Source organism: Pogona vitticeps, chromosome 1 (genome assembly GCF_051106095.1).
Source record: "Pogona vitticeps strain Pit_001003342236 chromosome 1, PviZW2.1, whole genome shotgun sequence".
NCBI classification, from domain to species: domain Eukaryota; kingdom Metazoa; phylum Chordata; class Lepidosauria; order Squamata; family Agamidae; genus Pogona; species Pogona vitticeps.
In genome coordinates, this window is record NC_135783.1 from 202,297,682 (window position 1) to 202,315,456 (window position 17,775).

The 17,775-nt window shown below is 42.6% G+C and overlaps 1 protein-coding gene and 1 non-coding gene across 6 annotated transcripts in view; both read left to right on the forward strand.

Annotated features, from left to right (window-relative positions):
* LOC110086016 (neurabin-1) overlaps nt 1-17,775 on the forward strand; it is an 85,042-nt gene that overhangs the window by 12,133 nt on the left and 55,134 nt on the right. The gene's annotated exons all lie outside the window — the stretch shown is intronic.
* LOC140703344 (U1 spliceosomal RNA) lies at nt 13,215-13,378 on the forward strand. Its single transcript, XR_012082779.2, has one exon. It is a non-coding gene; the product is annotated as a U1 spliceosomal RNA (small nuclear RNA).

Genomic DNA, 17,775 nt, shown 5'->3' on the forward strand with positions numbered 1-17,775 from the left:
TTTACATTCCTTTTTTGTTGGCCAAAATCTCTGTTTTTAACACATTGTGTTTTAAAGTGTCCTTGTTCTCCACAAACAAAACATCTAACAGCTTTTTGTTCAAAACTAGGAGAATTTTCTCCTTTCCCTTCCCAGTTTTTAAATTTCTGCTGGTTCTGATTGCCCTTAAAATGGCTTCCAACTGTCGGTTGGTCTCTGAGGTACATTCTAGGTTCTCTTTTTCTGTCCTCCCAAGCCTTCCCCCCAAATTTCACCTCAGAATAATTTGGATGTTTGATTTCTGTAACGTGGTCAGCGATTTCGCTCGCTTCCAATATAGTTTTCGGCTTTTTATCTGTTACTAAATATCTCATTTCCCCAGGTAACACTGAGAAGAATTGTTCAAGACCCAGGACATTTTTCAAATCCTCTAGGGTCTCAACCCCTGCTTGCTCAAGCCATTTTTCTAAATACCTCTGCATATTGGCCCCTAATTGAGAATAGGTTTCATCAGGCTTTTTGGTCAATGCCCTAAATTTCCGCCTCAAGTGCTCTGCATCGATCCCAAACCTTGAAAAAACCAGCTTTTTAAAAGCTTCGTATTCTCTCACTTTTTCCTGAGGCATACGGGCATATATTTCGGCGGGTTCGCCACTAATTTGGGTCCTTAAAAGGATCATTTTATCAGATTCTTGGATTTTATAGTCCCAGCAGGCTCTCTCAGACAGAATCAGAAATGCCTCTGGATTATCCCCCTTTCTGAATTGTGGGAATTTCTTGAGGTCTACTTTTAAAATCTCTTCACTTGCTGAATTGTTATTATTCTGATTTAAGGCTGTCATCTCTAGTTGCCTCATTCATAATTGATGTTCCATCTCCTTTTCCTTTATGGCCATTTCTCTGGCTTCAGCTCTTTCTTTTGCTTCTGCCCCGACCCTCATCTTTTCTTGCTCCATGGCTAATTGTCTGGCTTCAGCTTCATTTTTGAGCTGTAATTCTCTTAAGTGAAACTCTTTCTCCAACTTACATTTTTGAAATTCTTGGGAGGTTAAAGTAGCTTCTCCCTTTGCGGCATCATCCTCTTGAGCAGCCACCTCTTGAGCCTCATCATTTTCTTGCTCAGCTACCTCAAGAGTACTTTCTTCTTCGTGAGGTAACCCTTGTCCTTCAGGTAGCTCCATTGTTAACTTCTTCCCTCTCTTAGGAGGCATGGCTTATCTGTGTTCTCAGATTCAAAACACAAGCCTTGTTTTAAAAGGGATTTAATTTTTTTTCTCTCTGTGCTAGGGAGAGATACTTAGTAGCTTAGACAACCTGTTCTAGGCTTGCTTTGCTACTTTGTTATTCCAGGCACCCTGCCTGAGCTCCTTGTGGGATACACTGTTTCTTTTTGTTTTTGGCTTTCAGCCACACACTTATTACTGTTTATTTTTTTCAGTTTCCAAGCTTCTCTGCTTGTTCTTGTTCCCCTCAGACCTGTTTGACCCTGGCTTCCGCTTCTTGTCCCCTCAGCCCTCTCTTCTCAGAGCCTAGGACCCCAAAGCTAGCTCCTCTGGTCTTTCACAATCTTGAGGTAAACCTTAAACTTTTGAATTTTCCCTCAGAGCTTCCCCTTTTCTGTAGTCCTTCCTGGATCTGCCTCAGGAGTCCCTTTTTAAGCTTTTCACCAAGCTACTTCCAAGGGTCCCACTCCTGCCCTTGCAGCACCAGACTACTAGGTTCCCTAAGCTCAGGAAATTCAAGTTTTCTTTGGTTTACTGAAATCTTTTGGCTCACTGGATTATCTTTCGAATCCCACTTTCGCTGCCACCACTTGTGGCGATCCCCCTTGTGCCCTTTATATCTGTGGGCTCTACAAAGGTAAATACGCCCTTTTCGCTGCCACCAGGTATTCTCTTAATACCAATTCATGTCCCACACACACAGGAGCTGCTCATAGAACTTAGGAATCAGGGGTTTGATCAAACATTCTTTTACTAATAAACAAAATCATAAGGAGAATTAAATATTTAACTGTTTCATGTATTCATTCACTGGTGTTTCTCATTTTATGTTTATATATTCATTCCTGCTTGTTCGATATGTTTCAATCTTTCAATTTCCTTTCTTAACCCCTTCTTATCTATTCCTAAACCCTAGCTCTCTCCACATGTTTTTGTCCCTACTTCTCTCTATCCCTGTCTCATTCCAACTCAACTCTGTCTCCTCCAGCTGTCCAACTGCCACTCTGACTCCGCCCCTCCTGCTCTATCCCTTGATTGACATGCAGGAATGACGTCATCTTTTGGGTTCCGCTACAATCACCTTGCTGACAAAGGTCTGTATAGTCAAAGCTATGGTTTTTCCAGTAGCAATGTATGGAAGTGAGAGCTGGACTATAAAGAAGGCTGACTTCTGAAGAACTGATGCTTTTGAATTGTGGTGCTGGAGGAGACTCTTGAGAGTCCCCTGGACTGCAAAGAGAACAAACCTATCAATTCTAAAGGAAATCAACCCTGAGTGCTCACTGGAAGGACAGATCCTGAAGCTGAGGCTCCAATACTTTGACCATCTCATGAGAAGAGAAGACTCCCTGGAAAAAACCCTGATGTTGGGAAAGTGTGAAGGGAAGAGGAGAAGGGGACGACAGGACGAGATGGCTGGACAAGGTCATCGAAACTACCAACATGAATTTGACCGAACTTCAGGAGGCAGTGGAAGACAGGAGGTCCTGGCATGCTCTGGTCCATGGGGTCACAAAGATTAAGATATGACTTAAAGACTAAACAACAAAACACTTTTACATTTAGTATACCCAAATGTGATCTAAAAATTATATGTAATGGCCGTATCTGGTGTTGGCATTACCTAGAGTAGGTCCCTTGAAATAACAGTAAAGACTAACAATCATTAATCCATTATAGACCATTGATAGAAAGGAGTCTGCTCTGGATAGGACAAATGTTAGATTTAGTGCAAGAGACTTTATGTTGCTAAAGTTCGAAAATAACTGACAGGATAGTTCAGTAAGTTAGGTATCTGGTTGCGGAACCAGACATTGGGAGTTCAGTTCTCCACTGTGCCTCTGAGAAGACCCAACCTGGTGGCCTTGGTTGAGCTCCACAGTCCCAGGATGCCCCCAGAAGAAGAGAATGGTAACTATTTCTGAGTACTCTCTGCCTTGAAAACCCTGAAAAGAATACCATAAGTTAGAATTTACTTGACAGTATATAATTATCAGGACTTGAAAAATTTTAGAATGTCTCACCAGTCAGTCAAAAACTTCACCAGTCAGCATGACCAGACTATAGTCTTGCAGTTTATTGGGATTGGGAATCACTGATTTATATCCTCAGATTTGGGTTGCTTTATTACCTGCGTGCTTGTGGGGTCATGAAGCTTGTATTTTGAATATCTTTCTTTTGAATGTCTCCAGCAAAAATAAAACTGAAAGCAAAAGTGTGCGGCCTCTTAAGAAGCCACGGTTCCCTCCCACTCCAGGATGTGTCCTCATTCGGTTGAAATTGGGAGCAGGGAATCTCCATATTCTCCAGCATGGGACTACTCTACATTCACCTGCAGAGCTATACCTCTATGTGCAGCTCAAACTCTCTTCTCGCAAGAAGAGAGCAGTTTTCCTTTTGCAATGGGAGGGGGGAGGGAAGGACTGCAGGATTAGAGAGAGAGATACAGGCTGAGGGGAAGGAGGCAGGGAGGGAGGGAGCTGTGACTCCTCCAGCAGCGTTTTTCACTCGTCAGGGATGAGTGCATTTTTCAAGCCCTGATAATTATCATTAAAGTAACAAATCAAGTTTTTCTCCTTGATGGCTTCAGAACTTTTAGACACTTTATATAGTTAGATAGCACACTGTATATTTCATGTACCAGTTGTTGAGGATATGAAATCCTGTACATAATGTTCTGTCCACATTTTATTTAGCAACTTTTTAAAAGTCTTGGCAGTTTTTAAAAATAAGGATTTATTTTGCTGACTGAAATTATAGACTTCGTTCTGTGTTATTCAGTCCTTTGTGTTATAGTCTCTTGTACATATCATTCTGTGTTCCTTTGATTCCTTCTTGCAGTGTTAAAAGCTTGACCAAAATTTAATGTGATGCTTGGGTGGTCTCATTGACTCCTTAATGTATTTTAAGTAATGGTACCAATCCATGTAGAATGCCTTCAGCTTTGCTTTCTCTGTAGTGACATACATACTGAAAGTTAAATTTAGTAGGGGTGCGCATGGTGAAAATGTTTGTATTTCTGTTTTGTTTGTTTTTGTTTCAGCACAGATAAGATTATTTGTTTAGTTCAGTTTCCGGCATGTGTGACTGCCTTATTGAACCAAGGTGGCACAGGTTCTCCCCTAACCTTTCAGTCCTGTGTCACTTAAATGGCAAACAAGTGAGATGATATGTCATTTACAGTACTTGATTTTTTTTAAATCAGCTTTCCCTTGCTCCCTGCAGAGGGGGTGGTAGAAGACGATGTGTGTGTGTGTGGGGGGGGGAATGTTTTCCTCCTTCCTTGCCTCCCCTTTTCTTTACATTCCAGTGCTGTGTCACTTGGGTGGTGAGCCAGTGAAGTGTCCTGCCACTTACCTATAAGTGTGTGTGTGTGTGTGTGTGTGTGTGTGTGTGTGTGTGTGTGTGTGTGTGTGTGTGTGTGTGTGTGTGTGTGTTTGGGGAAGGAATCCAGCTTTCTCTGGCTTCTTGTGAAGTGGGAAAAAAGGACTAAAGGGGAGACAGGTGAGGATTTTCCCTCTCCTTTACAGTCCAGCACTGTATCACTTTAGTGGCAAATCAGTGAAGTGACAAGTCAATTACCAATAATTCTTTTTAAAAGTTCAGTTTTTCACACTGTGGAAGGGAAAATAGGATGAGGTATAGGAGCATGGAGGCTGAGAGGAGGAATGGACTAAATAGCATTTCTTTGAGGTGTGGTGTGGCTTATCTTGTATAACACTGTTTTATCCAACCTTCAAAAAGGAAGGTTGGACCTCCCCCCCCCCCATTAGGCTAAAAGAATAATTAATTTTACTTCAGTGTTCAGTTTAATACTATCCTTCCTTCTAATTGGTGAATAATACATGAGAAGATATACCTTAGATTTGCACATACTGTAGAGGGTTTATTATATGTTAAGCTTGCAAAGTTTTGCAATCAGACAATGTATATCTTGATATGCTGTAACTTCCAGAGGTTTTTGTGGTGAACACAGCTATTCATGCCACTTTGAAACTGACTAGAATCAGTGTGAGATTATCTTCGTGTGTTTTTGGCCATTTGGTTTCCCATCTCACAATGACTTGGGGTTGTGATGGGTGTTTCTTCTTTTGGACTATGATTATGTCCATCTAGTAGATTTGGTTCTGTATGCAAGCATGGATGCTCTCCTGACCCTGTAGTCATTTCTGTTTCCTGGCTTTCTCCATTTCTCTTTATGTAACCAAGAAGGAAATATAAAAGAAATCCATAGCATGGTTGAGACATATTTCCTTCACCCCTTTACCATCAGAGCTTTACCTTCTGCATGAATGTGCAGCTTCATATCATGTCAACATGATTAGATGTGAAAGATGGGAAAGGGAATGGACGGATGAACAGAATGGCAGTGAGTGAGCTGTTGCCTTCACCACCACAACAACATTGCCAATGTTTCCTTCCTCAGCAAGGTAGTTGAGAGGGTCATGTCCGATCAGCTGCAGGCTCTTCTGGATGAAACCAATGCCCTGGATCCATTCCAGTCGGGCTTCAGGCTGCGCCATGGCACGGAAACAGCATTGGTTGCCCTGTTTGATGACCTACTGAAGGAGAATGACAGGGGCAAAATGTCTCTGCTAGTCCTCCTCAATATCTCAGCCGCCTTTGATACCGTCAACCACGGTATTCTCCTGGGGAGGTCTCTGAGTTGGGAATTGGTGGCCTGGCTCTTGCCTGCCTCCATTCCTTCTTGGAGGACCATCCCCAGAGAGTGCAGATTGGAGAGAGTTTCTCGGCCCCATGGAGCCACAATTGTGAGGTTTGCATGGCTCAATTATCTCTCCAGTGCTGTTTAACATCTACATGAGGCCACTGGGAGGGGTCATCAGGGGATGTGGGGCTTTGTGTCATCAATACGCTGATGATACTCAGCTCTACATCTCCTTTTTTCCAACAACAGTGGATGCTGTTTCATCCCTTGAGTGCTGCCTGGGGGCTATTCAGCAGTGGATGCAGGTGAATGGACTGAGGCAGAATCCAGGCAAGATGGAGGTCCTTCGGGTGGGTGTCCCAGACATCAGTAGTCTGGGAAACTCCCTTTCCTTTTGGTGGGTGATTCTTACCACCAAGAGTGAGGTTCGCAGTTTGGGTGTACATCTGGACCTGGTGCTCACCATGGAGACCATTGTCAGTGGTCTGTTCCGCACATTTCCACCCTCGGCGGATTGCCCAGATGCATCCCTAACTTGATGTGAGGGCATTCACCACTTTGGTCCATGCACTTGTAGTCTCAAGATTAGACTACTGTACTGTAATGTGCTCTATGTGGGACTGCCTTTGAAACTGACGCAGAAACTTCAGATGGTACAAAATGCGGCGGCCAGACTTCTTACAGGGGTGAAAAGGTACCAACATACCCCATGCTGGCTGCCTTGCATTGGCTGCTCATTCGTTTCTATGTTGATTTCAAAGTTCTTACGATTACATATAAAGCCCTAAACTGTTTAGGACCTCGATAACTGGCAGAGCAGCTTCTGCCACCCAGTTCTACCAGAGTCACTCGTTCCGGCCAGGCCAGGCAGCTGAAGGGCCTAACGCCAAGAGAGGTCCAGAGGGAAAGGACGAGGGATAGGGCCTTCTTGGCAGTGGTCCCTCGCCTTTGGAACAACTTGCCAGTGGAGATCCACATGGCTCCCTGGGTGTTTTCAAAAACAGACTTAAAACCTGGCTATTTAGGCAGGCTTTCCCTCCTGCCATGTCTTAATTTCTTATACTTCACCATCTTGGACCTATAATATATGTTTTTGGTTTTATTGTTTTTAAATTTGTAAACTGCCCAGAGTAGATCTTTGGTCTAGATGGGCAGGACAGAAATCTAATAAACAAACAAACAAACTGGGGAAGTAGAATGAGCAAGTGACAGAGAATGAAATCCTTAGGCATGTCACAACAGCATGTTGTTAAATAACAGCTATTGCCAATCTTCAGCATATAGCCATGATTGGCATATACTATGTTTCATTTACTATACACCTTTCCTGATTCCATGACAGTAAAACAGTATGTCATAATTGTTGCTGTTTTTCATTGGTCTAATGAGTGACTGGGTGTATGGTTTTGAAGATGGCACTGCTGATTCCATTTAAAAAAAAATTAAAACAGAAAATATGACACAACCAACCTGTCTTGTCCACTCTGTGCTACCCATTCCCCACTTGGGACTAGTTCCATGGTCTTTCAAATTGCTCCATTTCTTTCCAGTAATATATTGATTCTTCTCCTGGTATATGCACCTTTCTGAAACACGTGTGCCAAAAACAAATTCCATATTTGTTTAAAATCATGGCATTTCATCTTCTAATCTTAATTTCTCAAATTTTTTATCATTAATTGCCATATTCCACGTTTCTCTGTACCACTTCTCCACAGTAATTTGATTATTAGCTTTCCAATTTTTTGTGTATATTAACTTTGCCACCCTCAGTATTATAATAATCAATACCTTTTCTTCCCTCTTCAATTGAGGGTGCAGTCATGCACGCACATAGTGGTGAAGTCGCATGTGAGAGAGGCGGAGCCCCGCCCAGAGGGGCTGAAAATTAGATCGTACATTATATGCCCTCCCTTTTACATCTCCAACATAATTAAGATACAGTGGTACATCGCTGCTAAGCGATTTCATCGCTAAGTGAAATGTGGTTTCCCATTGGAATGCATTGAAAACCGGATAATCCGTCTCAATAGGAACGAATTGCCGTCCTTAAGCGAAAATTGCCATAGGAAACATCGCTAAGCGAAACGCGGTTCCCCAATTGAAATGCATTGAAACCTATTCAGTGCATCTCAGTGTGGGGAAAAATACAACAACAAATTAAAAAAGAGTCAGAACAAAGTCAAATTTGGTTAACAAAGGGTTTATTAAGTGCACTTATGATTTCAAACATTTTAAACAGTAAACTTTAACTTTATAAATAACAGAAAAACATTTAAAAACAGCAAACATAAGGCTGTTTAAACCATCGTTAAGTGAAACAGGGGACCCAAAATTTAATCGCTATGCGGAGCATGGTCCCAACCATCGCTAAGCAAAAATCGCCCATAGGGACCATCGCTAAATGAAGTGCAAAAACACTCCGAAAAACTTGTCGCTAAGTGATTTCGTTGCTAAACGGAGCGCCCGTTAAGTGAGGCACCACTGTATATATTTATTTATTATATTCAACTTTACCAGTATTATATACCATCTTCAGACTATCTTATAACAGTTTTCCATCACCCTAACAGAGATATTTTTCATTTCTTTCATTCCACATTTTACTTCAATCTTCTGTTTTAATTTTCTAATTCAAATCTTATCTTAAATCTGTTACCAAACTTTTTCAAATATTTTACCTGTATCAAAATTTTATATAGTGCACTTATTCCCTTTCGATTTTCCCTTATCTGTTTTTTCTTTTTTCTATAATATCCTCAAATTTTGTCATTTTTCTCCTCTCTCCATCCTTTATTTTCCATTCTTTCATCCATTTTTCTAATTGAAGTGTATCTTACATTTTTAATCCATTCTGTTATTCACATAATTCCTTTACTTGGTAAAATTCTTTTTTAGCTTCCCTTTAAGATTATCTAAGATTTTTAAAAATGTCTGTCTATCGTGACAAAGGTTGAAGTCAGAGGACTTAACACACCTCTATAACGTTTCCATCATTCCAACCTATTTTTTTAAAAAGGGATTATCTATATTTTTCATTTCTCCCTTGATTTTCTCTATCCTTCCCTCTTTTCCATAAAATTCTAACTCTCCAAATTAAATGTTTATTCTTCACTCTTATATCTGGAATATGTCTCAATTGATTTGCTGTGTAATATAATTTAATTTAATATAATTTAATATTGGGTATACCTAAACCACCTTCTTTTTGTGATACATAAGTTCTTATTCTAGCTCTCTTATTACCATGTTTCCATTTGATTGGTATGTTTGTTCATGAATTCCTAACTTCCATGTGGTCCATATCCCCTTCAGAGGAAGTGAGCATGTCACATAGCATGCTAAACATGGGTTCTGCCACCTGCAGATGTAGCTTCACCTCCAGAGCTCCTTAACTCATCCACCATACATTGTAGGAACAGGAAGGACAGAGGTGAAAGAGTATGACCAGTGTGGGAAGAGGCATGCAAAGAGCTATGCTGTCAAGTGGTCTGAAAGGCAGTTGGATAGTAGCAGGAACTGGTGCAATAATGACCAGCGTCTGTTTTGCCTCCATGCTTCATTATTCCTGTAGCAATTTTTATATGGTGTATGGAGGGGGGCAGCAAAATGGGCAATCATACTTCGCTTAACTGTGTGGTCAGGTAAGGGGATCCTGGTAGGGAACGTCACTGATCCTACTTTCCATTTAAAGTTTTGCTGATGCGACTCCATTTTCTGTTAACCATAGTTGACCATGTGTACTAATAAATCACTTAATACTTTTCTGGTCATTGGTTTTAGGTGAGAATAGCTTGACTCCGTTATTAAAAAAACAAATCCACGGTGGTCTCTGAACCAAAAAGAAAGAAAGAAAGAAAAGCAAACATTCAAAAATAAATCATTGATAAAATCTGCCTCATCAACATAAAACTTGAGTGTATTCTCGAAGGCTTTCACGGCCGGGATCTGATGGTTGTTGTGGGTTTTTCGGGCTCTTTGGCTGTCTTCTGAAGGTTGTTCTTCCTGACATCAGGAAGAACAACCTTCGGAACATGGCCAAAGAGTCCGAAAAACCCACAACAACCATAAAACATGAGATTAAAATATACATGTTTCTCTGCTAAAACTGTTGAAGTGTCCAGGCTAATTGTTGTTGTAATTTAAACTGTAGCTGTTTCAGTTTTTTTTAAAAAAAATAACTACCCCTTTCTTTCCACATTAAGCTTAATTGCCCTTACCAAGAGATTTTTTTCAGGGAGGAATTCCTGCTTCTCCACTATATCCCATTTTGAAAGCTACTCCTTCTACTACTTCAAGCAGGACCATTATTGCTGCCAAGGTTCTAAGGTGTTTCTAACCAAGGTGGATTAAAATTGATGATTTCTTTTTAAAAAACACACCCCAAAATTGGATTTTTAAAAATTTAAATCAAATTTATTTTAATAAAATGCTTTTGGAGGAAATCTCATTTAAAGTTTTCTGTTTAAAATACATTAGAGTTCAAAGGTTACTGAGCATGAAATAGAACTTAGTTATGTAGCAGGAAGCTGAAAATTCATCCAATACTTAGATTTTTTTCTAAACTAATTCAGTTAATTAAGGAGCCTTGTAGCACAGTGGTTAAACTGCTGTAGTGTAGCCAAAACTGTTCTCACAACCCAGGATTCAAACCCAGGTAGCAGGTTCAAGGTTGACTCAGCCTTCTATCCTTTTGAGGTCAGTAAAATTAGTACCCAGCTTGGTGGGAGGGTCAATGTGTCACCTGTAAGCAGCATGCTTTGCTTTGCTTTAATCCAATTTATCCAATCTGAGCTGACATGTACTTTTTCACAGTAAAAATGGTATAAAATGAACAAAGTTTAGGAAAAGATCTTAATTCAATTATTCTCCAAATATGTGTCCAATGAACACATTGATGTATAAGCAAATACTGTACAACAATATGTATGCTATATCATGTTATTGTTTTGTTAAATAAAACAATTGAAATAGTTCTCCAAATATAAATGATTAACTAAAATCTGTTCTAATTTAATATTTAAAATAATAACTTGTCAGATGAACAAAACAGCTATATTAGAACAGATTTTAGTTAATATCTTCAGCTGGTTGCAAATATTAAATATAACTACCAGCAAGAATGAATTTTTATATTTAAAAATCATAATTTAAATTGTGTTTTACTGAATAGTGATTTAAGTAATGATAAATCATGATTTAAATGGGCTTATTAAATCATCATTAATTCATCTTTTAAACACAGCCCAGAGTTCATTTTATGCTGTGCACACATATGGTTTCAAGACCCAGCCACTGACTGCTATGAGATGGGCTCATCATTTGTCTGAAAATTGTGTTGCAGGCTATATGCTTCTTGCCTCAGTAGAGTTCTAACACATCAGTGTTTTGAATACTGGGAACTCCTTCTTCTGTTAAGAATCAGATTATTTCAAGATAGTTTTTACAGTACATGCATGATAAAATCCATAGAAAGGCCAAATAAATCCACTCATTAAACCTGTAAACCATGGAATGGTACTCAAACCTGTGAACCATAGAGTGGTACATATGCATCTTTCTGAACGAAAAAAGATAACCTGCAGATAGATCAGCACACACAACCTTCAGCTAAAACTGAAAAGCAAGAGGCCATGTTCTGCATTCTAGAGATATAAAGCCGGCCTCTATTTGTAGGCCTGCAAGTTTGACATGTCTGGGCATTCCAAACAGCAAGTAGAAGAGGTTTGAACTTAGGCTTCCAACAATTTGAGAAATTTCTAAATTCAGTTTGGAACATGATACGGTATTTGGAATTGAATTTTAGCCATAGTTACCTGTAAGACAGCAGAAATAAAGTCTTTCTCTATAGTGTAAATATACAGCAATAGCAAGACGAATGGTCTTGTTGATGTACTGTGCCGGCTGCACTGAAAACAGACTGTGAGTGCCCCGTGAAGGACTAGAAGAGAATGTGCAAGCATTTAAAGTTCTGTATTCACTCAGTGTGCAGTCCAACAATTAGCTGCATGTTTTCCAGACCATGGGCAAAATCCTTTCTGTAACTTTGTGCTGGCGTAACCTGGATTGAAGGGACGTGGTGGCGCTGTGGGCTAAACCGCAGAAGCCTGTGCTGCAGGGTCAGAAGATCCGGCAGTCGTAAGATCGAATCCACGCAACGGAATGAGCACCCGTCGCTTGTCCCAGCTCCCGCCAACCTAGCGGTTCGAAAGTATGCAAATGCGAGTAGATAAATAGGGACCACCTTGGTGGGAAGGTAAACAGCGTTCCGTGTCTAAATCACACTGGCCATGTGACCACGGAAAGATTGTCTTCAGACAAAACGCTGGCTCTATGGCTTGAAGAGCGGGATGAGCGCCACCCCCTAGAGTCGGACACGACTGGACAAAAATTGTCAAGGGGAACCTTTACCTTTACCTTTTTAACCTGGATTGGGTGCCCGAAGCATTTAATTTAAACTAATCAAAAGGTTCCTCTGCTCCTCCTTTTAGGTCTTGAGACTCCCTAGGTGCCCCTTTTGCCCCGTGGAAGCCTTTTGGAGCCTTGGAACAGTGGGGGAGGGCAGCTTTAATACAGTACTAAAAAATAGCTGCCACTGCTCGGGTCAGGGCCATTAGTGATGATCCAATAGCAGTTTTTTTTTTTACTACTAAATTCTTCCTCCCCATCTTGATTTGACTCACATTTATATGGGTGAGAGAATGAAGAAACTTGGTGCAGGAATAGGTGCCCTTAGTTTCACAATTAGGATTCTACAAGGGAGCCTCATTTTAGAGAGCTGGAGGCTAGTTAGCCTCTGTGTCCTTTGTTGGTTAATGAGAGAGGAGGAGAAGGGGAAGGTTATGCAGATAGCCCTTTCTTATATGGTTGCAATACAATTAACATTCTTTAATATATTTTAATAAGATGGTTAAAAGCACAAGTAACAAATTTAATAGATTGTGTGCTAGATTGGTGTTTCCCAACCTGGGGGTCATGACCCCCAAGGAACTCGTAAAGCATTTTCTGGAGGATCACAGGTCAGCTTATATATGTTGTAGCCCTTGTTAAATAATTTCTTCCTTGATATTTTGGAGTCAGTGGTTAAAGTGAGTATATGTAAGAGTGTGATGGTTCGTTTATATGGGCTTTTCTTTCTTTCAGTAAATCACGAGACTCAGGTTTTTCAAACGGGTTTGTAGTATTTATTAATTCAACTAACGGAAAACACTAAGGAGCTCTCTTGGCCTCTGGTGGGATTGGGGCTGTGCAGCCCTGTTCTGAGCGGGAGGTACAGCCAGGGGATCACCATGCCTTGGGGGGGCAGGGCACAGAAGGGGGCCAGAGGTGCAAGGGCCATTCCAACTCATGCCTTACAGGGGAAATATCATGGTAATGACATTGATTTTCCCAGGGTGAGGCTCATCCATTGCACTTCAGGTGTGCTGATGCCTGTGATTTCCCCAAATGTGGGGAACTCAACTTCATCATTTGTGATAGTGGGGGATTGCATTTGTGCTTTCCCTGGTCTTTTTAGATTCTCTTTAGCCTTTGGTCCTTGGCTATTTTCACCATCCTCTGCCATTTAAATTTGCAGCCATAGGCCCATTGGCCCTGCTGGCTTTCCAGGAGGCAGATCCTGGAAAGGCAGCAGCTCAGATGGCAGAGCAGCAAGGTCCAATGCAGCTGCCACAGTGAGCAGCCTCTGGTGCTGGTTTGGAGGCCTTCTAGTAAAGCGGTGGAACTGTGGGAGTCTTCTGGGTGGGGGTGGCTGAAGAGGTTTTGAACCATTTTTTACAGTATTCACTCCATAAGATACATACACTTTCCCCCCACTTTTTTGGGATAAAAAAGTGGGTGTTACAGAATGAAAAATATGGTAATTAATGCATTCCAATGGGGGAAAAACCGTCTTGCAAAGCATCGGTCTAAAAAAAAGTGTCTTCCAAATCATAGACCAAAACATTGTCTTGCAAAAATTGTCCATAGAAAACATCATCTTGTGAAGCCCCACAGAGATCGCAAAAACCCATTGTCTTGTGGATTAACCGTCCCGCGAGGCAATCGTCTTGAGAGGCACCACTGTACATTGTGTTTAGCATGTAATTTCAAGTCTGTTTTGGCTTAAATGTTCTTTAATGGCCTTCTTGAACATGTCCCAACATGTCAACGGCCCCACTCACGTGGGGGGTCATACACTTGACCTGGTTTTTTCTACCAATGGGAGTGAGAGTGGTCCGATGGTGACTGACCTTGAGTCGGTACCCTTGTCATGGTCGGATCACCACCTAATAAAGTGTACCATTAAAATGGCTCTCCCCCCCGCAGGGAGCAGGGATCTATTGTTATGGTCCGCCCTCGAAGGCTACTGGATCCGGTTGGATTCCAGGATGCCATGAGAGGTGTTACGGCTGACCTGGCTGGCGCTCCTGTCGAGGCTCTGGTGGATGGCTGGTTTGCTGCCGCGACTAGGGCTGTTGACATGATCGCACCTAAACGCCCTCTCCGCCGCAGAGACCGCCCGGCACCCTGGTTTAATCGGGACCTCCGGGCGAGGAAGCGGGTCAGGAGACAGCTAGAGCACAAATGGAGAAAGGCCCGACGGATTTTAACAGGATAGCTGTCAGGGTCGCTACTAACCTTTATCTTGCTAAGGTAAAGGCTGCTAGTAGATCATACCTCGCTAACCGGATAAGCGAGGCGTCCAACCAGCAGGCGGAGTTATTCCGTATAGTACGCGACCTCTCCGGAGTTGGTCCGGGTGATGGGCCTCCCCCTAGTTTCTCGCCGGACCAGTTTGCAGCATTTTTTAAATCAAAAGTGGAGGCCATCCGCCGGGACCTCTCTCCTTTTTTGAGCACAGTGAGTCGAGCTGAGATGTCCAGCGCTCCGTCTTGCCCGGTGATCTTGGACACCTTTCAGCCTGTTACGCCTGACACTGTCTCCAGGGTGCTTGACCGCTGTCGTGCCACCACCTCCTCTTTGGACCCTTGTCCGGCCTGGCTAATCAAAGCAGCCAGGCCGCTAACAACGGAGTGGGCCACGGCTATAATAAATGGGTCTCTCCTTGAGGGCAGATTTCCATCTGCCCTGAAGGACACACTCATTAGGCCCATCAGGAAGAAACCTAGTTTGGCGGCGGACGAAATTGGCAACTACAGGCCCGTCGCCAATGTTTCTTTCCTTAGCAAGGTAGTCGAGAGGGTGGTGGCCGACCAGCTTCAGGCGCTCCTGGATGAAACAGATGCCCTGGATCCATTCCAGTCGGGCTTCAGGCTGCGCCACGGCACAGAAACGGCTTTGGTCGCCCTGTGTGATGACCTATTGAGGGAGGCCGATAGGGGCAAAATGTCCCTGTTGGTCCTCCTCGACATCTCAGCGGCCTTTGATACCATTGACCACGGTATCCTCCTGGGGAGGCTCTCCGAGTTGGGAATAGGTGGCCTGGCATTGTCCTGGCTCCGTTCCTTCTTGGAGGACCGCCCCCAGAGAGTTCAGCTTGGGGAGAGAGTCTCGGCCCCGTGGAGCCTCAATTGTGGGGTTCCACAGGGGTCGATTATCTCCCCAGTGCTATTTAACATCTATATGAGGCCGCTGGGTGGGGTCATCAGGGGGTGTGGTGCTTCGTGTCACCAGTATGCGGACGACACGCAGCTCTACATCTCCTTTTTGCCAACTGCAGGAGAAGCCGTCCTGTGCCTCCAGCGCTGCCTGGGGACTATACTGGAATGGATGCAGGAGAACAGGCTTAGGCTGAACCCGGACAAGACGGAAGTACAGTCAGGGATTTGGGAAACTCCCTCTCTTTTGGGGGGGGGGTGACTCTCCCTGCAAAGGATGGGGTACGCAGCTTGGGGATCCATCTGGACCCGGTGCTCTCCATGGAGTCACAGGTGGCGTCGGTGGTCCGCACCGCCTTTTTTCACCTCAGGCAGATAGCCCAGCTGCGGCCCTACCTGGAAGTGGGGGCGCTCACCATCTTAGTACACGCGCTCGTAATCTCAAGATTAGACCACTGTAATGCGCTCTACGTGGGGCTTCCTTTGAGGTTGCTGCGGAAATTACAGGTGGTGCAGAATGCGGCGGCCAGATTACTCAGTGGAGTGAAAAAATTCCAACATACTTCGCCCACTCTGGCCGCATTGCATTGGCTGCCCATCAGGTTCCGCATCGACTTCAAAGTGTTAACGCTTACGTATAAAGCCCTAAACGGTTTAGGGCCTCGATACCTGGCGGAACGCCTACTCCCACCAAGTTCTACCCGGGTCACACGAGCGAGCCAGGAGGTGAGGCTGAGGAGCTTAACGCCGAGGGAGGCCTGAAAAGAGAAAACAAGAAATAGGGCCTTCTCGGCGGTGGCTCCTCGCCTGTGGAATAATTTACCTCCTGGTATTCGCGGAGCTCCCTCGCTGGGCACCTTTAAGAATTTATTAAAGACCTGGATGTTTCGGCAGGCCTTCTCACCAGATTACTTTTGATTTTCTTTTCTCTTATTGTCTCTTTACCTTTAATTGTTTTGTAATTTGCTGTTTTATTCTTATTGTATTTTATCTCTGTTGTTGGCCGCCTAGAGTAGTCCACCGCGACTAGATAGGCGGGATATAAATTAAATAAATAATAAATAATAGTAAATAAATATTAATATTCAATAAAGCAATAAAATTTGCTGGAGAAGTGGGAAGGTCAGTTAGTTGGCAATCAGGAAATAAGACTTCAATGTCCTTCACAGCTCTTTTGGTTGCTGCTATTCACTGTTATCCCTTCTCCCAATGTCCACAAATCTCTTTATACCCAATCCTGATGTCCTTTCATTTCTCTTTTTTTCATGTAAAAGAAAATAAATAATTTAGATTGTATACTGATTTGAACATCTGTGTTATAGAACTAAATTTGACAACATATAACTAGTTTTATAAATTGATATTCAATTTTTATTCCTTTCCCATGGGATTTTGTGCCTATTTGTTGGACAGTGGAGATTTTCAGTACAGAGTACAAACAGTTAGGATTAGCAAGGTTGCAAAGAGACATTGTGAGGGTTCTTTATTTGTCTCTGGCTAACTCCACTTTGGCTCCGTCTTTGGGTCAAGTAATGAGGACACATTAGCTAGATACAAACCTTCAACATTTTTTTCTGGTAGGACTAAGAAACTGAACATCAACAAGAGTGGAAGCTTTCTCTTCCTCACACAGCGGTGTGAGGAAGGGATTGAGTTTTTGGTCTATAAACAGGTTTTTAACAGTAAAACCCAGTGATTTGAATCCCAACTTTGGGTAAAAGTCAGTCAGTGGTGAATCTGGTGAAATTGACAAATGGGGCAGTCTCATCTCTGTAAATGGGTTTGTCCTGGTTACGGTAATTCCTGGTATTCCCGTGACCCGGGCTCTGGCATCTTGAAGTTTCCTTGTACTTCTGTCATCACTTCTTTTCCCGTTTCTCTCCCCCCCTCACGTTTGATTCTATCCTACCTAATCTTTCTTTATGAGTCCATGGCTTCTCAAGCCAAATCTATTTCCATGCTGTAGAAGGGGTCTTCAACTTGACTTTCGTATCCACCTCTTTCACCTCCACCACCTTCAACCCAACCTCCTAATATGTCCCTACTTGTATTCCTGCCTTTTCTAACAGGGTAGTCACCTCCTCAACTGTCTTTCCTGCCTTTTCTGTCTCCCCCTTTGGTTCCTCTCTTTCTCCAGAAGAGGTCGTCATTCTTCCCTCCATTTTAGGCTTCTCTGATTTAAGGTCCATGGTTTTCTTTGGGAAAATAGACAGCGCTCAGGCAGGGAAGCTGTCATGCCTGCCTCCCGTCTCACAGACATGAAAAAGAAGTGTTCTATATTAGTACTTAAATGGAAGCAATATATGGTTGTTAGGAGAGTTGGATCTAGTCAATTTGCATAAATAAACAATTGTTCTAATTTGTT